Raw genomic sequence first — 26,396 nt, 5'->3', positions numbered from 1 at the left:
CTGTGGCATGGTGAAGTTGCTGCCTGTGGTGCTGGCATCCCATATGGTCACTGGTTCGAGTCTCAACTGTTCCACTTCCGATCTAGCTCCCACTAATGTACCTGTGAAAGCAGTGGAAGATGGCGCAAGTCCTTGGGCCCCTGCACCCACATGGGAGACCTGGAAGAGGCTCCTAGCTCCTGGCTTTGAATTGACCCAGCTCCAACCATTGTGGCCATTTAGGGAGTGAACCAGCAAATGGAAGATCTCTCTCTCTCTCTCTCTCCCTTTATCTCTGCCTCTCTCTAACTCTATGTTTCAAATAAATAAATAAATGCTTTAAAAATCATAGGATAATGGAGAGAATTAGACTGTTTACAATGGTAAGGTATCCCCACAGGAGCCTACCTTGTATCTCCACTTATTATTTAAGTGTTACAGAACCACACTACTCAAAATGTGGCCCATGGACTAGCTGCACCACCTGGGAGGTTCTGAAATGTCCATGTTCAGGTCCCCTCTCCACCCCAAAATTATTGAATGAGAATTTTCTTTTCTCAAAAAAAATTGTTTATTTCCACTTTATTTGAAATGAAGAGAGAGAGAGAGAGAGTGCGTGCCTTGATTCACTCCCTAAATGGCAGCAACAGGTTGGTTAGCAGGGCCCTCCTGGGCCAGGCCAAAGCCAGGAGTCTGGCACTCAATCCAGGTCATCCACGTAGGTAGCATGCATCCAAGTACTTGAGCCATCACTTACTGACTCCAAGGGTGTGCATTAGTAAGCCACTGGATCAGGAGCAGAGTCAGGATTCCAACCAGTCACTTCAGTGTGGGATGTGGGCATCCCAAGTGGCATCTTAACCACTGAGCCAACATTCATCATAGAATTTATTTATTTTTTTTTTTATTTGACAGGTAGAGTCATAGACAGTGAGAGAGAGAGAGAGTGACAGAGAGGAAGGTCTTGCTTCCGTTGGTTCACTCCCCAAATGGCCGCCACGGCCGGTGCTGCGCCAATCCAAAGCCCGGAGCCAGGTGCCTCCTCCTGGTCTCCCATGCAGGTGCAGGGCCCAAGCACTTGAACCATCCTCCACTGCCTTCCCGGGCCACAGCAGAGAGCTGGACTGGAACAGGAGCAGCCGGGACTAGAACCCGGCACCCATATGGGATGCCGGCACCGCAGGCAGAGGATTAACCAAGTGAGCCATGGTGCCGGCCCAATAGAATTTATTTTTTAAACATGATCTCCACATGATTTGTTTGTCCATTAAAGTTGGAAGGTTACAACTTCATTAGAATTTTCAGGATTTCTCTACCAGATTTTGTGCCTTTTAGTTAATTGCTAAGGTTAATAGAGTTCAGAAAGGTATCCAGATCTTTTGCTAAACTCTATTGAGAATTCTAACAGTTTTTTCTTTTGAAACACTTGTGAGTTTTCTGGACATATTTATATCATCTGTAAATAATGACAGATGTGTCTCTTCATGCCCTTCTGAAATTTATACTTTCTCTTGATTTATTTGATTGGACAAAACTTCCAAGATCATATAGAAAGTAAGGGAGATTGAAAAGACATCTTCATCTTATGTGCAACCTTACAAAAATACTTTTAATATTTCTCTAGTAAGTATTAAATTTGCTTCTGATTTTTAGCAGGTTAAAGAACTCTTTCTATATTCCTGGTTTTTAACCACACTTTCAAAAAAAATCACAAATGACTTAAGCCTTGTTTTCTTCATATGTAATGGAAAATTATGTGATTCTTTTGGTCCTTTTTTTCTTTAAGTGGTGAATTACATTGCTGTAATTTTTCACTCTGAACCACTCTTAACTCCTGGAATAAATCACACACTGTTCTAATTCTCTCTTCCATGCTCTCTCCTTATCAGATTATGTAGAATAAGGCACTTAACTTTGCATAGTAATTAAACTATGGGGTAAAAGTACAACTGAACTTAATTTTGCTGAAAAAGAAATTGGTTCTCATGCTCTATTTCTTTAATCAGAAGAACATAAGCAAAGGCAGAAACATAACAATTCTCAACGAGGTAACTTGCTTTCATTAATGAGCTTGATAAACATTAAGGATAGAAGATTAAATGCCATTGCCACTTCTTTTTGGGGTTCAATAACCTAAGCACATTTCGAACCCGAGTTACAGAGATGAACGTCCTGGCCATCATCACATGCAGCTACTTCCATGGTATGACGTGGTCAAACTCTGCCTTTGTTGTTTGTATCAAAAGACGATCCCTTGAACTTCAATCTCCATCTCTGCAGAGGTGTGGCAGAGAAGATGCAGGCACAACCATTTGTTATTCTACTCCTCCATGACCTTTTCCCCACAGCTGAACATTATGATTAGCAAAGTCTAAGTGTGGTTGACAGTTATGCCTGGAGAAGACTGCAGCCACCATTCCAAAAGTCACCCCCTGCTGCTGTGAGATGTGCCAGGCCAGGATTGTCTGTTCTCTTGATGTAAAGCAGCTGAGCAGGGCCCTTGGCAGTCAGGCGTCCATGGTTTGTCTCTGTTGATTGGTTGTGACAGTGTTGCTTCTTGATTGCTAGTGTGCATGTCTGCTTTGGGCAGGGATTCTTAATCTTGCAAGAATTTGTTGAAACTCTTTGCAAGAATAATGGGAATAAAAAGAGAGATGCTATTTCCAGAAGTTCATGTCCTTCCCAAAGTCATGGTCAGAGCAGAGGTCTGTGGGCAGAGGTGGAAACCCGAGATACTAGTAGAGTCAGAACGGAAAGAAGGCTGGAAGCACCACAGTGTGGTGGTACTTGTTTTCTTGATGATTCTGGTCTTCTTTAGGTGAATAGTTGAGGCACCAGCTCTACTGAACAGTGGCTTGGTAAGGACTTGGTGTTGTTGAAGGGGCAGAATGTAAGGAGTGCAGAACTACAAGGATCTTAGCAGACTGTCAGTCATTTTAAGGAGTTGTACTAACAGATACCAAAACCGCTACAGTGTTCCACAGATCTATTTTTGTACCGGCTTCTAGAGATCAGTCATCAAGAGTATTCCTGGGAAACTGAACAAGAATTGGGCATTGGGTCTCATGCCACTTACCTGATTATCTATTACATCCTAGGTAATGGCCTTAGTCATTTGTATACTCACTCAGAGTCATTCGCTTAGCAAACATTTAATTGATAATCACCATAAAGTCTGTTGGACCTATTAATGGTGAATTCTCATCTCTTTTACCAGGAAGTGTACAAATGAAACAAATATCCACTAGGGGTGAAGATAAACTAAAGCAAAAGAAATATTATTTTCATTTTTCTGTCATAGTCTGAGCCTTCATTCTGGGAAGTAGAAAATTACTAAAGAGCAGAGCATGAAAGAAAAGTAGGGAGAAAGGTCTGCACTTCATCTTTTATGTCTGACATGTGGTGGGAGGAATAAAATAACAGTGATGTGGTGATTTTTCACCTATCCTTAATCTAAAACTTTAGGTGTTGAACACTTGTATAAATCTTAAGAAAAGTCAAAAAATATGCAGAGGAATAAAGGGCACATCTTTATATTTTGGGAGACATAATAGAAATTCTCTGGCACATGCTCTCAATTAGATTTTAATAAATCAAATTAGGCTTTAATCAAACCCATGTGTTGTTTCAAAGATGTGAAATAATTAAAACCATTGAAAGGGAATCTTACTACTTTTAATATAATGATGGATACTTTTAATTAACTGCAGAATGTGTGGTTATTTTAGTTGGGCTCTGAAGAGCTTTCTGGGCCAGGATCCAGAATAAAAGCACTGCTAGGAACCACTGCTGATCACTGAGTAGAAAATCCCAGCAAGGTGCACATCTGCTCCAGCCTTTCATCTATACTAGCTTTGTTTGTTTACTTTAATTTTTTTTTTTAAGATTTGTTTGTTTGGAAGGCAGAGTTACACGGAGAGTGGGAGAGTGGAGACAGAAGAGAGAAAGGTCTTCCATCCACTGGTTCACTTTCCAGATGACTGCAACTGTTGAGGCTGGGCCGGGCTGAAGTTGGATGGAGCCTGGAACTCCATCCAGATCTCCCACATGGCTAGCAGGGACCCAATTACTTGGGTTATCCTCTGCTACTTTCCTAGGTGCACTAGCAAGGAGCTGAATTGGAAGTGGAGCAGCCAGGCCTGGAACAAGCAGTCATATGGGATGCCGGTGTCACAGGATGCACTGTTGACTTAATACACTGTTTACATGCTTTCAAATTAAAACACTGTCATTTTTAAATTCAGATTTACTTTTTTTTAAATACTATGGAAAGATATCAGTTGTGGCTTTTTCAGAACTACAGTATGAAGGAATTTAGGAAAGGACTGGAGTTTTTCTCATGCTCTGGAACTTTCAATAATGTCAAAATGATTTTAGACCCTTTTAAGTTGCCAGTTGCCATGAATTGTTAAAATGAAACACTATTTATGTTGCATTTATGCAACCATGGGAAATACTGACAGAAAATGGGCTTATGTAAGAAAAAAATATAGATTAAAAATGGTTTACACTACAGTTCATTCTCTCAGACATGCACTGTCTGATATGTAATCACTAACCATACGTGGCCATTGAGCACTTAAAAATGCAATGTTAGAAAGAAAACCTTTTCCTCTTACCTCAGTGTTATATACCGGGGGGGGGGGGCGGTGGGGGGGGCTGTGAATTAAACTGACAAAAGACAGATTAATGGAAGAAGAGGCACACAATTAAAAATAAAAAGACTTACATACTTGGGAGTGTAAGGCTGTCACAAAACACACCAAACACTGGAGTAAGGGAAAGGGTTTACTGTCGAGTGGGGGAAACCCGACAGGTGCCTCCCCATGCACAGAAAGAACCGAAGGCTGTACTGGGAGAACAGGTCTTCTCAGCTTTGCAGAGGTAAGGAGGTGGGAGCAGCAAATCCCGCTGGGTGGGGTGGAGCTGACACTTGTGATTGGGCCATTTGGTCACCTGACTTCTAGTAGGCCAGGCTGGGCTTAGGAAGATGGCACCATTTCCCAGAAGTGGAACTCAAAGACGTAACTCTTTGAGTTACCATTTTAACAAGGAAAAGAGTCTGGGCTTCCAGCAATGATCATTCGTGTGGAAATAACAAGAAAATATGGGGGGAAGGGACTAATGGAAGATCAGGGTTGTTTTAGTAAGGTTGTTTACCTAAAGTCGGGTCAACCTGAACTCCCCATCTCCACTGGGAAGAATTATTCTTCCCTTCCTTGTACTGGGAGGAGGTCAGGGCAGACACCTTCACAAAATGAAATTTTTGCTCTATTTTTAGGCAGATTAAAAAGAGGGCAGAGAGCTCTTCTTGCATTTGTTGATTCTGAATTGCCATCGGCTCAGAATAATCCTTACGCCAAAGTGGCATGTTTTGAAGTGGCATATTTCTGATTTCTTTCAGTTTTTAAATCCACATTGGAATGAATACACACAAGACTTTGAAGACTTACTATGAAGAATATCATATGAATTATTAGTCACTTTTATATTGATTTCATGCTGAAATGATAATATTTTTGATATACTGAGCTTAGTGAAGTGTTTCCTGCTACTTATTCTTAACATGACTGTGACAATGCTTAAAATAGCATACGGCTCTTACGATATTCCTATGAACCAGTGCTGCACTGGACAGTAAGTAAAATGACTGTAGTTGAGAGTGCATTTGGTTTTTAATAGAGAGGGCCTTCGCTGCTAAGCAGAAAGCAGATGGTGGCTAATTTACTAGAATGATGGCAATTTAAACTCAAAAGTGAACTAAACAATGAAATAGGCTTCCTGGGTCCTCAGACAAGTGGAGTGTGTTTTTTGTGGCTGTGTTTGCTGTTTTAAACTTTTAATGATATATCAGTAGGCTGTCAAGGGTGAGACTTTTCATGTCCACTTCAAAGACAGCCTTCGATTTGTTAGGGTGTGAAACAAGAACAGTCAGTCCTGAGTTGAATGGTAGGGATAAGATTAGTTGACACAGGTGGAATGTCTGTCTGATGAAACGGAAAGTTAAGAGTATCCCTGTGTCTAGCTTCCATGCAAAGGAATGTCACCGTAACAGAATGTAGCAAATATTGTCTCCCAGGTCACATCAACCTGAGCATTGAGTGAGGGTATAGTAATTAAAAACTAAAAGAAAAAAAAAAATTTGTGCCAGTCTCCACCCACCAGTTCCTGGAGCCCCGCTGAGTCCTTGATGGCTCTAGCTGACCTTGAAGAAACCCGGGAGGGAAACCTGAGAAACCTTTTCACCTCACATTTTCTCCTCATTCCCCAGTCTTTTTTTTTTTTTTTTTTTTTGACAGGCAGAGTGGACAGTGAGAGAGAGAGACAGAGAGAAAGGTCTTCCTTTTGCCGTTGGTTCACCCTCCAATGGCCGCCACCGCCGGTGTGCTGTGGCCGGCGCACCGCGCTGCTCCGATGGCAGGAGCCAGGTGCTTCTCCTGGTCTCCCATGGGGTGCAGGGCCCAAGCACTTGGGCCATCCTCCACTGCACTCCCTGGCCACAGCAGAGGGCTGGCCTGGAAGAGGGGCAACCGGGACAGAATCCGGCTCCCTGACCAGGACTAGAACCCGGTGTGCCGGTGCCGCAAGGCGGAGGATTAGCGTGTTGAGCCGCGGTGCCGGCCATTCCCCAGTCTTGAAATCGTTCCAAATTAGGGCCTTTTGGGACCAGACCACCACCCTGTGACCTGCCAGTTCTGCACCAGCTCCTGTGACCTCAGTGTGGTCGATGTCACTCCTCCCAGCTGCTGCATTCAGCGTATCACTGACATCTCTGTGTGCTCTCAGAGCAGTCCTGAGCACCTACAACCGCTCGTCCTCTCCACAGGAAACCCGGGCTTTCCAGGCTTCTTTTCTTCCCTCTTTCTTGTAGGGAAGTTCACCTTGGACTTCCGCAGCTGGGGATAGCAATAAGCCTGATCCGACTCAGCCTCGGTCCATTCCGTGCTTGTGTTGATGATGGGAAATGGTTGGGAAAGCTCCTTGCCCTCTTGTGTACTTGATAAAGGACTTGTTGCAAGGAGCCACCCTTCCCCCTAGATCAGACCTGTTTACCGGTGACAATTTCAGATGTACATGTGCCAAAGTCCCATTTGTAGCAGGGCAAATCATGAATTGAACTGCTTGTCCCCATTGACCAATTGGATCAATCAGGCCTGTTAACCAAATTTGGATTGAGCTTCTGTCCTTTCTCCAGACCCCTGAGCTTTGACCCACCCTCAGCCTGGCCCAGCACACAGCCCCTCCTGTAGGACCTGCTGCTGAATTCCCGGTCCCACCAGATTACGCCTCCATTCCACTTACCCACATCCACTTCTTGTATTTTCTTCTCCGTGAAAGAAAAACCCTGTTTGATCAACCTCTGAAATTTTTGCAGATGGTCAGCAGGTTCTCCCTATTGTAATAGTACCTTTCTCCCTTTTGCAATAATGTCTCCAAATAAATATTATTATAATAACTTGATAGGCTTTTTAAAAATTTTATTTGAAAGGCAGAGTTACAGAGAGAGAGAGGGAGGGAGGAAGGGAGAGAAAGAGAAAGAGAGAAAGAGAATCTTCATCCGCAGGTTCATTCCCCAAATGGGCAGGCTGAAACCAGGAGCTTCTTCCTGATCGCCCATGTAGGTGCAGGGGCCCAAGCACTTGGGTCATCCTCCGTTGCTTTCCCAGGCACATTGGCAGGGCCGCTAGATTGGAAGTGGAACAGCCAGGACATAAATCAGCAGCCACGTGGGATGTTGGTGCTGCCAGTGACAGCTTAACCCGCTATACCACAACAAGGGCCTCTATTTGATAGGTTTTATAGGCAACTTAGAAAATCCCCAGCCCCAAGTCTCCCTCACTTCAGATCCTGATATTTACTTGCATGGACACCTATAATAAGTTGAAACAATGCATTGTAGTTTGTAAAAGAGGATTTTACTGGGGCCAGCATTGTGACATAGCAGGTAAAGCCGCTGCCTGTGACACCGCATCCCGAATGGACACCAGTTCAGGTCCCAGCTGCTCCACTTCCAATCCAGCTCTCCGCTAATGCTCATAGGAAAGCAGCAGCAGATGGCCCAAGCACTTGTACCCCTGTGGGAGACCCAAAAGAAGCTCCTGGCTCCTGGCCTGGGCCTGACCCAGCCCTGGCTATTGTAGCCATCTGGAGAGTGTACCAGTGGATGGAAGATCTCTCTCTCTCTCTCTCTCTCTCTTTTTTCTGTCTCTTTGTCTCTCTCCGTAACTCTTTCAAATAAATAAATTAAAATTAAAAGGATTTTACTGTGTTTGTATAGATGAAAGGATTCCATATGAGGTGGGCGTAAGCTGCCAGTTGAGATGCTGACATCCTGTATCCGAGTGCCTGGGTTCAAGTCCTGGTTCCTTTCCTGATTCCAGTTTCCTGCTGATGCATACCCTGAAAGGTTGAGTCCCTGCTACCCATGATGGGAATTGGGTCTTTGCTGCCCAGATGAATTGTTGAGTTGTAGGAGACCTGGATGGAGTCCCTGGCTTTTCATTTTGACTCTAGCCCAGCTCTGGCTGTTGCAGTCATCTGGGGAGTGGACTAGCAGATGGGCGCTCTTGTTCTCTTTCACTTTGCCTGTCTTAAATTTAAAAAATAGCCTTTAAACAAAAAGGATTTCATAAACATGATTCCTCATGTGTGCCAGGACCTAAGGATGGTATTTTTAAGAAATCCTGGGCTCTGGAAAACCTGTGCCCGTCTGTCATGGACCAGCTGTGCAGCCTGGTGAAGTCACCTTCCTCAGCCCAATACCAGGCATTGCTAAAAGGCAGTTCCTGAGCCAGATTCAGCCCTATAGTTTCTTTATTCAGTCCACATGGTATTGAAAACTTTTGCTCTAATAAGTTACCACCATTTAAAAAAAAATCAGGGACTTCACACAAATCTTCCTGCTTCTCTTGAAAAGTAAGACCAAAAATATTGTTTCCTTCTCCCCATCAGGCAACTGTCCTTGCTCATTCCATTAGCAGTTTGGCCCGGGGCTCAGAGCTTCCTCACAGAGTCACAGGATGGTAGGGCCTCAGGATGTAAAAGGCATCATAAGAAGTCAAGGCCAACACAACTATAATAAACGGCAGGGTAACAACAACCAGGTCGTTCCTGAGAGATTTATTTCACCAGTGATGTATGTGACACAGAAGACTTCAGAAATGAAGCCTCAAAAGCTCAGGGGGAAACCGTGGACCTCCAGGCTTAGGTTTGATGAAGAGTGGGATAGACTGGAGGTGTGGGGTGGAATTCAGCAAGGTCTGTCTCTTCAGATTCTTCCTGGCTTCTCTGGGTAGCATTCCTATGTCCAGGATAGAGAACAGGGTCTCTTCTGGAGTGGGGGTCTTAAGACTTACAATCAAACAAGGTTTCTCAGGGAATTTCTTTATGGCCAGCTCTTACACAGAAATGTGTAGGCCAGTTAAAGTAAGATTCCTATGTTTCATAGCTGGCTTTAGGGGAGAGGGGTTAGGGGACTTAGAGTTCCTCAGGCTTCCCTTGGCGCAGAAAAGGGAGCAGGAAAAGAATGGCGGAGAAGGTTAGAGACAGACTTTGCTTCTGAGCCCTTTGGAGTGTCCTTTGTCTGAAAGTATTCATTATGCAAAAGTGCCATACTTGGGGGCCTTGTTTTCTTAGCTCCGACATTGTCGTAATAAAATTAAGAATAAAGTGACTCCCAGTAAGACCTGAATAATTATTCTCTTTCCTAACTTTCTGGTATTTAGGTTATGGGCTTACATTGGCTTTCAATCATTTAAACAGATTTTCTGCTTTGAATGCATGGCCAATGGTTAAAAATAACAAAAGGAAGATTAGCTGAGCATCAAAGAAGAAGTAAATCCTTAGGGGAAAAGAAGCTGACTTCAAAATCTTCAAAATGTGTTTGAAAGATAAACTTTATTTTCAAGATTAAAATCTTAGACTGTCATTTTATCTTCCAAGTGAACCATTTAATCACCAAGACAGTTCATTGGTAAAATAAATGTTTTCCCTACACTGTGCCAAAAAGCTGATTTGATTGATTTTGTAATTAAATTGAGGGAGGTGGCTCTTCTCAAGATGATTCCTTGTTCTTTGTTGATCTTTGTTTAAAGTTTATCCATTGAACATTACAATACAGTGACTAAGGCAACCTTGAACTGACAAAGGCAAAAACAGTTGTCAAGTGAAAGTACCAAACATAATGATAATAGGTATTACAGCTCTCAGAGTTCCTAGTCCAACTTTTCCTTGAAAATTTTGTTTCTGATGCTGGCTAGAGGACTAGAATTATGAATCTCAGCCTTAAGGGTGTCAAAGCTGCCTCAACTGTTGCTCATTCTAGAAGCTCATGATCTCTAGTGAGATCTCATGTGTCTTTTTTTTTTTCACTCTTTAATTTTAATTAAATTTTCACAGATTCCGTATGATTTGTAGATACAAGTCCAAGAACATAATGATATTCCCCTCTTTCCTCCCTCCTACTTCTTCTCCTAAGATTTCTTTATGGATCCAGATGTCAAAGAGGCTTTTCCCTGCTACCAGACACCCTTGCCCTTACCCTAGTTGTAACAAACTGTATTATTTCAGTACTCTCACATCATGCTCTCCGCTTTACCCACCTGTGGGCTACACACTATACGTTGGTAAACGTGGACGCCAAGGTTCAGTTTCAGGAACCATAGGCTCAGTTACGGAGCTGTGGGGTCTACAGGGATCCCACGCAGGCCCTCAAGTCCCCACTTCCCAGCATCCATGACCCACAGCTTCTCCAACCCCAGGCTTCTCTTTCACAGCATGCGTATTCAGTCCTTATTTCTAGATCCTTCTCCTAGCTTGGCTTCTTGAATTTGCAAAGTTATGCCACTACTTTTCCTCCAGCAAGGTCTTCACATGGCTCTGGTATTGTTTGCAGATTGCTTTTTTTTTTCTTTAACCTTGGTTATGAAGTAAAATGTGACCATTTAAATGTTCTTCATTAATTGTTATCAAGCTGGTTCCTTCCTTTGAAAATTCTTCCCAAGACCTAGTGAAAGCCTCATCGCTTATTTTTTCTTTTGGAAGTGAGCTAGCACCCTCTGTAGGCCAACTTTTTTATGAGTATGAGAAACCACATGGAAGGGTGTTAAGTTTCTAATGCCAGTGCCTACGGCAAAAAAAAAAAAAAAAAAAAAAGTCAAAATAATCCATCAAAATCCCTTAAGTGATCAGGAAGCATAAAAGCCAAGAATTAGCTTATTTTGCTCCTCTTTTGATTCATTTGTTGCCTTTTGTTATCAGAGCAGTGGGACTTCAGTAAGGAAAGGAAGATTAACTAGAGATCCTGTCTTGCTCATTTCTCCTTTTTCACTTCTCATTCTTTCCACTTTGTTGAGAAGTTTGTATTCTTCAGTTAATTTACAATATATTCAGAAACATTTAATGACTGTTCAGTGGGTACTAACCAATATTATTGGTTTGGACAGGGAGATCCCTGCTTATATTCTGATAAGGGTGTAAAATTAACATCTAGATTTTTTTAAAAAATGCTTTTTCAGAGAGTAATAAGTATTGTGAGGATAATAAAACAAGAGTATGTCCTGGAGACTGATAAGGCTACTTGTTTTAAATAGAGGACTGGGCATGAGTTTGGCACAGTTGGTTAAAATGCTGCTTGGGATAACCCAATCCCATATCAGAGTGCCTGGGCCTGTGTCCTGGCTCTGCTGATTCTAGCCTCCTGCAAATGTGCACCCTAGGAGGTAGCAGGTGAAAGCTTAAGTGCTTCTCTCTGCAACCATGCGGGAGACCCAAATTGAATTTCAGACCCCTGGCTTCAGCCTGGCTCTGCCCCCACTGTTGTGGTCATTTGGGGGAGTAAACCAGTAGATGAAAAGTTTCTATCTCTCTGTCCCTGTCTCTCTGTCTCTCTGTCTCTCTGCCCTTCAAATAAATTTTAAATTTTTTTCCCAGAAAATAAAGTTAGGGTGGACCTCCAGAAGGCGGTGATTTTGAGCAGAGAATTGGGTGAGGAGGAGACAGATTTATAAGCTGCATGTTGGGGTATGACCTTAGGCAGTGTGGCCTCCAAATCTACTCTTAATCTCTGTACTTACCACCTACAACATGTCATAGAAGGGTTCTTCAAAAAGCTCATGGAGGGGCAGTCACTTTGATGTAGTAGTCAAGATGCATCTTGGGGTAGCTGCGTTCCCTATTGGAGTGCCTGTGTTTGAGTCCTTGCTCTACTCCTGATGAAGTTTCCTACAAATGCAGGCCCTGGAAGCTGGGAGGTGATAGTTCAAGTAGTTGGATCCCTGCCATCTACAAGGAAAATCTAGACTGAATTCCCAAGTTCCTGGCTTTGGCCTGGTCTAGTCTAGGTTGTTGTAGGCATTTGGGGAGTAAAGTAATCATTGTTCTCTCTCTTTCTCTCTGAGAACACTCTGTCTCTGTCTCTTCCTATATCTGTCTCTCTGCCTTTTAAATATTTTTCCCCCAGAAACCTTTTATTTAAGGCATATAAACTTCATGCATTCATAAATACAACTTTAGGAACATAGTGATTATTCCCACTGTACCCACCTTCCCACCCTTCTTCCTCCTCCCTCTCCTATTACAAATAAATTTTTTAAAATGAAAAAAATTAAAAATAAAATTAAAATAAAATTTTATAAATTAAAATGAAATTTTATAAAATAAAATTAAAATTATAGTAATGAATTTAAAAGATTTTGGTGTAAAAATTTTGAAATTAATGCATATGAGGAGTTTCCAAAAAGTTCATGGAAAGGGAAAAGGTATATTATGAAAAAATTGTATGGTTTCAAATTTTTTTCAACAAATTGAACTTATCTGTTAATATTACTTCCGATGAACTTTTTGAAATAAACCTGTAGGTTCAGCTATACCACATGGATCCCATAATAGAAAATCAAACTGCTACCCCTGTCGCACCTCAATCCTATTGAAAGACCCTGAAAGTGATGGTCTCAGAATGTCTAGTCAACACAGTAGGTGATCAATGAATCCCTGATAAAGAAATAGGAAGAGCAATTAGGATTACAAAGAGCATAGATCTTAATTTCTTTTTTTTCTTAAAATTTTTAATGACTAGAACAAAAATGACTGAAACTACAGCTTCGGGAAGAACCACTTATTCTTGCTTGTCTTGTACCTCTCTTTAAACTTGACCTTGGCCTCTCATTGGGCCTTCCGTTTAAGAGCAGGGCCTCTGAAGATATCCTTGTTGATCACAGTTTTGTCAAAGGGAATATCCATAGAGTACTTGGTGGGTATGAGGTGACTGTAGTTATAAACTTTCACAAGAGACTTGATCTTTGACCTCTTGGTGATTTTTTCCTTGCCCATGGCAGCTGTCAATTTATGGGATTAGCAGTCAATTCCAGCCACCAGAGCATGGCTATTCAAGGTGCCATCATCAGTGTTCTTCATGACAACAGCTTCGTGTTCTGAGTAGCATCTGGCCAGGACCAGCACCACTTTCCCCAGTTTCATGAACTTGCCTATTTTGATGGCAACCACTCTTAATTTCTTAACAGTACTTTTAAATTAGTTTTTGAATGATCAAGCACAGGATTGTGTGTGTTGAAATTGTGTGTGACCAGGGCCAAAAACTGCCTGTAGGCCCAAAGAGATTCTCAAAACTTTCTGTCTGGAGTGTGTTTTGATTTTTTTTTTATACTTCACAACACATATTTGAGAATATTATTATTTGAGGCTTTCTTGAGCTCCTGTCTTTGGTTAGAATGAAGGATTCCAACTACATTCCAAATTACCAACCTTTTGTACAAGTCAATTTGTTCATTGATTGATATTAATGGATAATAAATTCTGTATTATGGAATGAACTGTGTCATGTTTAATGATCTAAATTCATATACAGGCATAGCCTGTTTTATTAGAATTCATTTTATTACGCTTTGCAGATATTGTGTTATTTGCAAATTGAACACTTGTGGCAACTGCATCAAGCAAGTTCGTGTATGCTATCGTTTTCAACAGCATATACTCATTTCATATGTCTGTATTACCTTTTGATGATTCTCGCAACATTTTAAACTTTTTATTTATTATTATACCTGTGATTGTGATCTGTGATCGTGATCTTTTTTTTTTAAGAGTTATTTATTTGGGGCCAGTGCTGTGGTGTAGCGGGTAAAAGCCACTGCCTGCAGTGCCAGCATCCCATATGGGATTTGAGACCCAGCTGCTCCACTTCCAATCCAGCTCTCTGCTATGGCCTGGGAAAGCAGTAGAAGATGGCCGAAGTCCTCGGGCCCCTGCACCCATATGGGAGACTGGAAGAAGCTCCTGGCTCTTGGCTTTGGATCGGCGCAGCTCCGGCCATTGTGGCCATTTGGGGAGTGAACCAGCGGATGGAAGACATCTCTCTCTCTCTCTCTGCCTCTCCTCTCTTTCTGTAACTGCGACTTCCAAGTAAAATAAAATAAATAACTCTTTTTTTTAAAAAATCAGAGTTATTATTTAAAAATCAGAGCTATAGAGAGATGGAGAGAGAGAGAGAGAGAGAAAGAGAGAGATCTTCCATCTGCTGGTTCACTCCCCAAATGGCTACAGTGGCTACAGCAGGGCTGACCCAAAGCCAGGTCTTCCCACATGAGTGCGGGGGCCCAAGAACTTAGGCCATCTGTCTTCCACTGCTTCCCCAGACCATTAGCAGGGAGATAGATTGGAAATGGAGAAGCTGAAACCTGAACTGGTGCCTATATGAGATGCTGGTGCCACAGGTGGCAGCTTTATCTGCTATGTCACAGGGCCTAGTCCCTGATCAGTGATATTTGATGTTATTATTGTAATTGTTTTAGGGTATCATGAACTGTGACCGTATAGGATGGTGAACTTAATAAATGTTATCCTTGTTGTGATTAATGTACAAATCATCTGTTCCCCCGTCTCGTCTCTTACCCTCTCCTCTGGCCTCCCTATTTCCTTACATACAACAGTATTGACATTGAGCCAATTAATAACCCTACAATGACCTCCAGGTGTTCAAGTGAAAGAGTCAGATGGCTCTGAGTTTAAATCAAAAGCTTGGTGAGGAAGGCATATCAGAAGCAGAGATAGACCAAAGGCAAGACTTCTGTGCCAAGCAGTTAAATTGTGAATGCAAAGGAAAAATTCTTGACTGAACTAAAAAATGCTAGTCCCGAGAACACACAGATGATCAGAAAGTGAACCTGTCTGATTGCTGATATGGAGAAAGTTTTAGTGCTTGAAAATCAAACCAGCAAAACATCTCCTTAAGCCAATGCCTATCCCAGAGCAAGGCCCTAACCCTCTTCAATTCTGTGAAGGCTGAGAGAGGTGAGGAAGCCGCAGAAGATAAGTTTAAAGCAAGCAAAGATTGGTTCTTGAGGTTTAAGCCAAGAATCCATCTCTGTAACATAAAAGTGCAAGGGTCTACACAGAAGCAGCAGCAGGTTATCCAGAAGCTACAGTTAAGATAACTGATGAAGGGGCTGGCACCATGGTGTAGTAGGCTAAGCCTCTGCCTGCAGCGTCGGCATCCCATGCGGGTGCTGATTATGTCCCTGCTGTTTCTCTCCTGATTCAGTTATCTGCTATGGGCTGGGAAAACAGTGGAAGATGCCCAAGTGCTTGGGCCCCTGCATCCATGAGGGAGACCTAGAAGAAACTTCTAGCTCCTGGTTTTAGATCATCCCAGCTCTGGCCATTGCAGCCATTTGGGGAGTGAACCAGTGGGTAGAAGACCTTTCTGTCTCTCCCTCTCTCTGTCTGTAACTCTACCTCTCAAATAAATGCATAAATAAATCTTTTTTTTTTTTTTTGACAGGTAGAGTGGACAGTGAGAGAGAGCGAGAGAGAGAGAGAGGAAGGTCTTCCTTTGCCGTTGGTTCACCCTCCAATGGCCACCACAGCCGGCGCGCTGCGGCTGGCGCACCGCGCTGATCCGATGGCAGGAGCCAGGTGCTTCTCCTGGTCTGCCATGGGGTGCAGGGCCCAAGCACTTGGGCCATCCTCCACTGCACTCCCAGGCCACAGCAGAGAGCTGGCCTGGAAGAGGGGCAACCAGGACAGAATCCGGCGCCCCGACCGGTACTAGAACCCGGTGTGCTGGCGTCACAGGCGGAGGATTAGCCTAGTGAGCCGCGGCGCCGGCCAATAAATCTTAAAAAATAAAGAAGATAACTAATGAAGATGGCTAATCTCAACAACAGATTCATAATGTAGAGGAAACAGCTTTGTATTGGAAGAAGACTCAATCTGGAACTTTCACAGATAGAGAAAACAATGCCTGGCTTCAAAGCTTCAAAGAAAAGACTGACTATTGTTAGGGGCTAATGCAGCTGGCAAATTTAAATTGAAGCCGCTGCTTCATTACCAATCTGAAAATATTGTGGGGCTTAAGTTTCATTAAATCTACTCTGCTCTATAAATGGAACAACAAAACCTGGATGACAGCACATCTGTTACAGTGTGGCTTACTGAATATTTTAAGCTCACTTGGAGAACCCACTGTTCAGAAAAAAGATTCCTTTCAAAGTAGTACTGCTAATTCACAATGTACTTGGTTGCCCAAGAGTTGTGATGGAGTTCTGAAACAGGATTCATAGTGTTTTCGCCTGCTAACACAGCACGTATTCTGAAGACCATAGATCTATATGTAATTTTGACTTTAAAAAATTTATTTATTTGGGCTGGCACTGTCTGTTTGTGGTGCCGGCATTCTATATGGGCGCTAGTTTGCTTCCTGGCTGCTCCTCTTCTGATCCAGCTCATTACTAATGACTTGGAAAAGTAGTGGAAGATGGTCCAAGTGCTTGGACCCCTGCACCCAAGTGCAAGACCTGGAGAAAGCTCCTGGCTCCTGGCTTTGGATTAGCCCAACTCTGGCCATTGCAGCCATATGGGGATTGAGCCAGCAAATAGAAGACTCTCTCTCTCTCTTTCTCTCTCTCTCTCTCTCTAATGCTGCTTCTTAAATAAATAATCTTTTTTTAAAATTTACTTATTTTTAAAAGCCAGCTCTGTGGCGCAGCGGGTTAACACCCTGGCCTGAAGCGCCGGCATCCTACATGGCACCAGTTCTAGTCCCGGCTACTCCTCTTCCGATCCAGTTCTCTGTTATGGCCTGGTGTTGAGGTGGATTCGTTCTGAGAGGAGGAGCATGGTGGTGGGGGCAAGAGGCACGGAGTCACAACACAGACCCTGGGAGTCATGTGAAAGCAGGCCAGAGGCGAGCAGCCCGCAGACTCATTTATTTCAGTTGGTACAGCAGCTTATATAGCCAAGGCAGCCAATCCAGTCAAGGGGCAGTTTATGCCATAACTAATAACAGCCTGTTGCCAGGCAGTTTCCGAAGCCATCCAATCACAGCCTGTTGCTAGGCAGGCTCCATTGCCATGTGGTTTCCATCTTTTTTTTTTTTTTTTTTTTTTTTTTTTTTTTTTTACAGGCAGAGTTAGTGAGAGAGAGACAGAGACAGAGAGAAATCTCTTCCTTCCGTTGGTTCACCCCCCAAATGGCTGCCATGGCCGGCGTGCTGCACTGATCCAAAGCCAGGAGTCAGGTGCTTCCTCCTGGTCTCCCATGCGGGTGTTAGAGCCCAAGCACTTGGGCCATCCTCCACTGCCTTCCCAGGCCACAGCAGAGAGCTGGACTGGAAGAGGAGCAACTGGGACAGAACTGGCGCCCCAACCGGCACTAGAACCTGGAGTGCTGGTGCCACAGGCAGAGGATTAGCCTAGTGAGCCATGGCGCCAGCAGTCATGTGGTTTCTGAAGCCATCCAATAACAGCCTGTTGCCAGGCAGTTTCTGTTGCCAGCGGCCATCTAGGCATGGCCTTCTCATTCCACCACAGCCTGGGACAACAGTAGAAGATGGCCCAGGTCCTTGGGCCCTTGCACCCACGTGGGAGACCAGGAAGAAGTTCCTGGCTCCTGGCTTTGGATAGGTGCAGCTCCGGCCATTGTGGCCATCTGGGGAGTGAACCAGCGGATGGTTCACTTTCTTGGTCTCTACCTCTCTGTAACTGTCTTTCAAATAAATAAAATAAATCTTTTAAAAAATTACTTATTTTTCTTTAAGAGGCAGAGAGAGAGAGAGAGAGAATATGAGCAAGTGCACTCCCATCTGTTGGTTCACTTCCCAAATGCCTGTAAGAGATAGACTGTGCTGGCCTGAATCTGGGAGCCAGGAACTCAGTCCAGATCTTCTCTATGATAGGTAGGGACCCAAGTACTTGTGCCATGACCTGCTGCCTTCAAGGGTGCAGATTAGCAGGAAACTGAAATCAGGATCAGAGCCAAGACTGAAACCCAAGGAGTCTGATATAGGATATGGGTATCCCAAGTAATGTTTTAATGGCTGGGCCAAACATCTGCCCTTAATTTTGACTTTCAAGTCTTATTATTTAAGGAATGCACTTTGTAAAGTGATAACTTCCATAGATAGTGATTCCTCTTAAGGATCTGGGGGAAGTAAATTGAAAATATTTTGGAAAAGATTCACTATTCTAGATGCCATTAAGAGCATTCGTGGGTGGAGGCAGGGCATATGTCAAAATATCAACACCAATAGGAGCTTGGAAGAAGTTGAATTCAGCCCTCTTGGGTGATTTGGAGAGGTTCGGTATGTCAGTGGAACAGCAGATGTGGTAGGAATCACAGAAAGCTAGGATTAGAAGTGGTGTCTGAGTTGTGCCTGAGTTGCTGCAATCTCAAGCTAAAATATCAGTGGGTGAGGAGTTGCTCCTTATGAGAAAGCAAAGGTGGCTCTTAAGATAGTATCTACTAATGGTGAAGATGCTGCGAACATTATTGAAATGACAACAAAAGATTTAGAATATTTATTAGAATACACTTAGTTGACAGACTGTGTGGCAGGGTTTGAGAGAATTGACTTTTAATTTTGAAGGAAGCTCCCCTATGGATAAAATGTTATCAAAAAGCACCACATGCTTCAGAGAAATATTTCATGAAAGGAATGTTCAATCAATGCAGCAGACTTCATTGTTGTCTTATTTAAAGAAATTGTCAAAGACACTTCAATCTTCCACAATCACTACCCTGATCTGTCAGCACCTATCAACATCAAAGCAAGACTCTGTGAACTAGCTATAAGATGAGTACTTGCTGAAGGCTCAGAGGATCATTAGCAATTTTTAGCAATAAAGTATTTTAAATTAAGGTATGTTTATTTATAATAAAGTATATAATGCAATGCTATTATATACTTAATAGATTAGAGCATAGTATAAAGAACCTTCATTTGCACCAGAAAGCCAAAGAATCCATGCCATATCCTTTATTACAGAGGTCTGGAACCAAACCTAAATATTGTGTCTCCAGTATATGCCCTATCTGTCTGTCTATTTATCTATCCATCTACAAGCTGTTGACTTTGTGGATTTGGCTTGTTTTCCTGATTTGGTTGTTCTGTTTTTCTAAAAGTCTTTCTTGAACATATCTGGCCCCTATCTGTGTTTTGCCAGGAGCTGAGCTGAACCTAAAATCTGGCTGTTGAGACTATGAGCCTTGATTAATGCTTCTAAGTTGACCTTTAGATATAATTGTTTGTGCATGAGCTATATGGATAGGATTGTTATCATGCCAAATTGGCATATTCTTCACAAGAGAATTAAACCTACATTTGTCAAAACTGGTTATCAGTTTTAGACTAGAAAAGGGCTTCAGTGGTAGTTTAAAAAAGAAGATAGTATCCCTATCAAGCAATCTGGAAATACAGTTGTGAGTCTTTTTTGTCTATAACTCATGAAAATTGGATTTTTTTTTTTTTTTGACAGGCAGAGTGGATAGTGAGAGAGAGAGACAGAGAGAAAGGTCTTCCTTTTGCCGTTGGTTCACCCTCCAATGGCCGCTGCGGCCGGCACACTGTGGCCGGCGCACCACGCTGATCCGATGGCAGGAGCCAGGTACTTATCCTGGTCTCCCATGCAGGTGCAGGGCCCAAGAACTTGGGCCATCCTCCACTGCCTTCCTGGGCCATAGCAGAGAGCTGGCCTGGAAGAGGGGCAACCGGGACAGAATCTGACGCCCCGACCAGGACTAGAACCCGGTGTGCTGGCGCCGCAGGCGGAGGATTAGCCTGTTGAGCTGCGGCACCGGCCAGAAAATTGGATTTCCTGATAAAACACAAGACTCACAGTTAAACTAGAATTTCAGATGGACAACAACAAAAATATTTGAGATATATCTATACTATACATTAGTTGTTATTGATATGATATTTAACTGAGTATCCTAGGTTTGTATTTGCTAATATGGCATATTTAACTTAAAACAACTCATCTAATGATCCTCCACGATCTTCTAATTTCAATGTGCATTGAACAACTGAAAAACACTTGGCTAGAATGGCTTAGTGTTCTTTGAGGAGATCTGATCATCCAGTGACAGTAGTTAATATCAAAGAGCAAAAATGGACAGGTATTAACCTGGCAATTAGGGTAATGGTTCAGATGCTCGCATCCCATATTTGAGTACCTGTGTTCAATTCCTGCCTGTAGCTCTTTCTCAAACTCCTGACTTCAGTGTCCTTCTAATGCAGACCTTGGGAGGCCGCAGTGGTGGCTCCAGTAGTTGCATTCCTGCCAGCCATGTGGGAGACCAGGATAGTGTTCTCTCCCATCCCCTCATTTACTCCCCATATGGCTGCAACAGCTGGATCTGGACCAATCAGAAGCTAGGAGCCAGGAGATTCTTCCAGATCTCCAACATGGGTACAAGGATCCAAGCAACTTAGGCCACCTTCTGCTACTTTCCCAGGCCATTGGCAGAGAGCTGGATTAGAAATGGAGCATCTGAGACTTGAACCAGTGCCCATATGGGATGCCGATGCTGCAGGTGGAGGCTTAACCTCCTAGGCCATAGCACCAGCCCGAGTTCAGGATTTCTTTTGGGGGTTGTGAAAAATTTTCTGAAATTAGACAGTGGTGCTGTTGTAAACATTTGTGAATACGTAAAAATTATACACTTCAAAAGGGTAAATTTTATCGTCAACTGAATGTTGTTTGCAAAGATTTGTGAATACCTAAAATGTACTGAATTATACACTTCAAAAGGGCAAATTTTATTTTCAACTGAATTATATCTCAGAAATTAATATAAAAGGACAATGGTATTTTTTCTTAGCTTTTTTATTAGATATTTTAATCTTTAAGAAAGAGCCCTCATCCTTCAGATCTCTGAAATTTTCAAATGAAGACTACTTATTGAATAAATCATATATTTTACATAATGATACATTGTAACTTTTTCTTATCATTAAAAAATTCCTTACCACATCATTTTTAATAACCACATAGTATTCCACTGTAGAAATGTAGAAAAATTATTTTATAACTCCATTTTGAACGTGAAATTGCTTCTACTTTTTCTGTCTTAAACACCAATAAAAATGAATATCATTGAGGACTATCAAGATTATTTTCCTGGGATAAATTCTTAGAAGTATAACTAGTGGGTCAACATGTGTATGCTTTTTAAAAAATATATTTTATTTGTTTTAAAAGCAGAGAGGCAGACAGGCCGAAATTTCCTATCTTTTGATCCAGTCCCCAAATGCCAACAATAGCCAGAGCTGGGCCAGATCAAAACCAAGACTTAGGAACTCAGTTCATGTTTCCATGTGGGTGGCAGGGACACAACCACTCGAGCCATCTCAGGGCGTGCATTAGCAGGAAGCTGAGGTGGAAGTCCTGAGCAAGCATCTTCAAAAAAAGAATAAATATTTATTTATTTGAAACACAGAATATCAGGGAGGAAGAGAGGGAGAGACAGAGAAAGATCTTTCATCCTCTGATTCAACCCCCCAAATGGCTGTAACAGACAGGGCTAGACCAAGCTGAAGCCAGGACCCTATCTGACTCTCCCAGGTAGCTATCCAGGACCCAGACACTTAAGCCATGATCCACTGTCTTCCCAGACACATTAGGAAGAAACTGGATTGGAAGCAGAGCAGCTGGGACTCCAAGTGGCACTGTGACATGGGAAGCAGTGGATTAACCTGCTGTGCCACAATATAGCACATCCCCTCCCCCAAAAAAAAACACACAGCAGAATCTTAGTAACTACACCAAACACTCAGCCAAATTTTTTATTAATAAGTATAATACTTGAAGCTGGCCTGTGGCGTAGTAGGTGAAATCACTGCCTTTGCCAGTATCCCATATGAGCACTGGTTAGAGTCCCAGCTGCTTCACTTCTGATCCAACTCCCTGCTAATGCACCTGAGAAAGCAATGGGAAATGGCCCCAAGTCCTTGGGCCTCTTCACCCATGTGGGAAACCCAGATGAAGCTCCTGGCTCCTGGCTCCTGGCTTGGCCCAGCCCCAGCTGTTGTGGCTACTTGGAGAGTCAAGCAGTGAAAGGAAGATCTGTCTGTCTCTCCCTCTCCCTGTCTCTCCCTCTCCCTCTGTAACTCTACCTTTCTAATAAATAAAATAAATCTTTAACAACAACAAAAAGGCATAATACTTGTGTTGGTTGGACATTATTCCTTTATAAAGAAAAGAAGTCTATTATTTTTCTTCAAATAGTGTAGATTTATTTTAAGAGTACAGGGAAAGGTAAGCAAAGATCTCGAAGAATAGGAGGAGCTGGGATGTCACTGACGACACAGAGCAGCTGCAGCCGCGTCGGTGGCTGCTCTACTTTAGTGAGCTCCGTTTCTGTGTCCCATACAAAACTTCTGCTTCTGCTTCAGCCGGCTGATCACCTTCTATCCTCTCTCCAGCCCACGACTTCTGCTTGTTCATAGTTCCTCCTCCTTCATGAATTCTACTGCTTCCTAGCTTCCGTTTATTGTTTCCTCCGTGGATTCCCTCCCTTCCTGCTTACTGCCGACTATAGGCTCTTCTGTATGCCTTGCATTCAGCATCTCTAAGAGAGATGACTTATTTTATCCCTATGGGTGAACTTTCACACATGAATTTCACACAGAACTTTCACATAATAGCCAATGTTTGCTTAGAGTTAAGCATTTCAATGCTTTGTTTCTTTGTAGTAAGCTTTGGCTATTGGCTGCCTTTGAATCAAATGTCCAGTTAGCTGTGACTAAGGAAGCATGGTCACACAGTAGAAAAGATGAAGACCTACATGTAAGGAATTGCTTCTGTTAAGACACCACAGCCTCCTCTATAATTAATCACATAGTTCGAAATTGCCTTCCAGAAAATATGTCCACTATCAGTGTATCAGAATTTGGTCCCCAGCAGTGGATTAAAATGCTGATTTTCCAACCTATTGGCAACAATTAGTATTACAGTTTTAATTTCCTCTCTCTCTCTTTCCCATCACTTTGCCTCTTAAAAAATGATAAAATTACCTCAAATTAGTTAGATTAACAATAAACTTATAGGGATTTAAATATATATTTTTCTAAAGATTTATTTTATTTATTTCAAAGTTAGAGTTACATAGAGAAAGAAGGAAAGGTAGAGAGAGAAAGAGAGAGAGAGAGGTCTTCCATCTGCTGTTTCATTCCCCAACTGGCCACAATGGCCAGAGTTGCACCAATCCAAAGCCAAGAGCCAGGAGCCTCCTTCAGGTCTCCCACGTGGGTGCAGGAGCCCAAGGACTTGGGCCATCTTCTACTGCTCTCCCAAGCCTTAGCAGGGAGTTGGATTGGAAGTGGAGCAGCTGGCACGCAAACCAGCGTCCATATGGGATGCCGGCGGAGCAGGCGGTGGCTTTACCCGCTACACCACAGTGCCGGCCCCCAATATATTTCTTTTTTTCTTAATTTTTATTCATTTAGTAGAAGATCAGAATTACAGAAAGAGGGATATATAGAGAAAAAGAGAGAGAGAGAGAAATTCTCCATCCACTTGCCTACACCCCAAATGGCTGCAATGGCCTGGGCTGGGTCAGGCTGAAACCAGGTGCCTGGAACTCCACCTGGGCCTCCTACATGGATTACAGGGTCCTAAGCACTTGAGCCATTCTCTGTTGCCCTCCCAGGTGCCTTAGCAGGGAGCGGGATCAGAAGTGGAGCAGCTGGGGCTTGGACCAGTTACGCCACCATTCTTAACAATTAATTAAGTTGAACTCTTTTCCATGCGAATATTAGCAATTTGTTATTTTGCTTATTCAAGTCCTTTGCCCACTTTTTACATTTCTGATAGTTATCTTTCCTTATAATTCATAGAGCTTTTTATAATGTAGGAATTTTTTCTCATTGTTGTTGTTCTTTAGCAATTTTTACATTTCTATATATATCTCTGTATTAAGATAATTTTTACTAACTGAAGTTCTTATGATGTATTGAGTATAACCAAATGCTAGTGAAATGTTAAGCAACATTTGAATTTATTAGAAGGTTTATTTATTTTTCTTCTTTACTTATTTTAAAGAGTTACAGACAGAGGGGGAGAGACAGAGGGACAGATCTTCCATCCGCTGGTTCACTCCTCAAATGGCTGCAATACATAGGGTTGGGCCAGGCTGAAGCCAGGGGTCTGAAGCTTCTTTGGGGTCTCCCATGGGGGTTCAGGGGCTTAAACACTTAGGCCATCTTCTACTGCTTTTGTAAGTGCATTAGCAGAGAGCTGAATTGGAAGTGGATCAACCAGGAATTGAACTGGCACCCGTGTAGGATGCCAGCACTGTAGGCAGCAGCTTAACCTGCTGAGCTACAGCGCCAGTCCCAACTACTGAATTTTTAATACCCTGGAGTGTTTGAGGGCAACTTGTTCAAGGATTCTTTGCTAGGAACTTATAATAAAGGTCCTGGAGTTCTATTTTGCAAAAGAACGAGTATGATTTTCCATTTATAAAATAACATTTAATCCAGGTGAATAACTGTCATTGCAAAGCTGTTCTTCCTGTCTCATAGGAAAAAGCAAGCACTGGAATATAAAGCTCTCTTGTCAAGGCAGATTGCTGGGGCTTTGCAACTTAGTATTATACCAGGGTATAAGAGACTTGTTCCTCATCTTTAATGCCTCCTTTCAACGAATAACTACAAAAGTTCCATGGCAGGCCAGATGTCAAAAATTTGTTCCAGTGCATCCAGTTCCATCACAGGTATTGTTTCTGTATCAGGATAGTTAAATCTTTTTAAGCTTTGTTTCTGAAAAGTTCATTTATTTAGGACCACAGTTGGGAGGGAGAATGGGGAGAGTGTCTGCTGTACCCCAAGGGGCAGGTCTTATGCAGACTATGAGTGTAGGTGTCATAAGGACAACATTGGTATAATATTAAAATATTTCTGGAAACAGTTTAGCAGTATGTTAATAGAATTGTCTGCGATGTGCTAAATGCCAATCACACTCAGAATTTTCTTCCTTAATTTAGTCCATCTCTAACTTTAGCTAATGCTGAATGATGGGGTAAATGTTCCTCTACTTGTGAGGATTGATCTGAGCCATGTGAAACAGTTATGTGTGCTGTTGTAGCGGAGACTGGTATTGACTACCTGATAACTGTTCTCTTCTAAAAAGTTCTGGTAACCACACAGATTCCCAGCTAACATCAACATTTCCCCATCTTTCTTGCATCTAAATGTCATTGGTGTAACTAGCTTTTTGGCAATGAGATGTGAATAGATACATTCTGTGCCACTTCCACATCATGCCCTTAAAAGGCATTCCCTTGGGACTGGACCCAATTTATGAACCTCTACAGATTCACGTAACTTTCCCTCCACCTAGTGCTTTCATTTTTGTTCTTTATTTCTGACTTATGCTATTCCAGTGGCTGCCACTACCATTTTCTCATTTTATGAAACTAATGGTTGCACCAATCTCCAAGGATCTTGCCTTCTGTGCCATTGGAACATCTTTTATACTGATGGAGGCTAGACTAAAGGGACTGGTAACACGGTCCAAAAATATGTTGTGGGGGGATGTCATTAATATCCTATGAGATGAACTTCATCCATGAAAGATAAGAAATAAGAAATTACTGGCAGGTAAATTACTTGCCTTTTTTTACTCTTGACAGCATCTTCTAAGGCAATGCGTACATTGCTTTCTCCTGGTAGTTTGTTCGAAATGCAGAAACTCAGATCTAACCACAGATCTATTGAATAAAATCTACTTTGACAGAGTCCTCAGAGATTCATATGCACACTAAAGTTTGAAAAGCATTGCTGTAAGAAATAGATGTTCCACAAACAAAACAAAAACCAACATCAATACGCGTGATACTGAAAACCAACATAAAGCAAACTTCTAAAGGCAGTCAAAAAAATAACAGATTACAGAGGTGTGATGCTAAGGATTACTGCAGTATTCTTGTCAGAAACTGTACATGTCAGAAGACAGTGTACTGACAAAATAAAACTGACAAAAATATCTTTCAAAAATTTGAGGATAAATAAAGGTTTTTTCTAAACAAAAGCTGAGAAAATGAAGACCTGCACTCCTAAAAGTGGGTGGACATTTGGTGCAAGAGATAAAGTGCCACTGGGTATGCCCACACCCCGTAGT

General features: G+C 42.4%; 1 protein-coding gene and 1 pseudogene across 3 annotated transcripts in view; one reads left to right on the top strand and one right to left on the bottom strand.

The window, feature by feature from the left end:
• The window catches only part of EEA1 (early endosome antigen 1), a 472,296-nt gene that overhangs the window by 210,473 nt on the left and 235,427 nt on the right, over positions 1 to 26,396 (top strand). The gene's annotated exons all lie outside the window — the stretch shown is intronic.
• On the bottom strand, positions 12,957 to 25,444 carry LOC100345839 (large ribosomal subunit protein eL27-like; annotated as a pseudogene).

This window comes from Oryctolagus cuniculus, chromosome 11 (genome assembly GCF_964237555.1).
Source record: "Oryctolagus cuniculus chromosome 11, mOryCun1.1, whole genome shotgun sequence".
Taxonomy (NCBI): domain Eukaryota; kingdom Metazoa; phylum Chordata; class Mammalia; order Lagomorpha; family Leporidae; genus Oryctolagus; species Oryctolagus cuniculus.
Note: the sequence above shows the minus strand (reverse complement) of the source record. Positions and strands in the feature narration are given on the sequence as shown.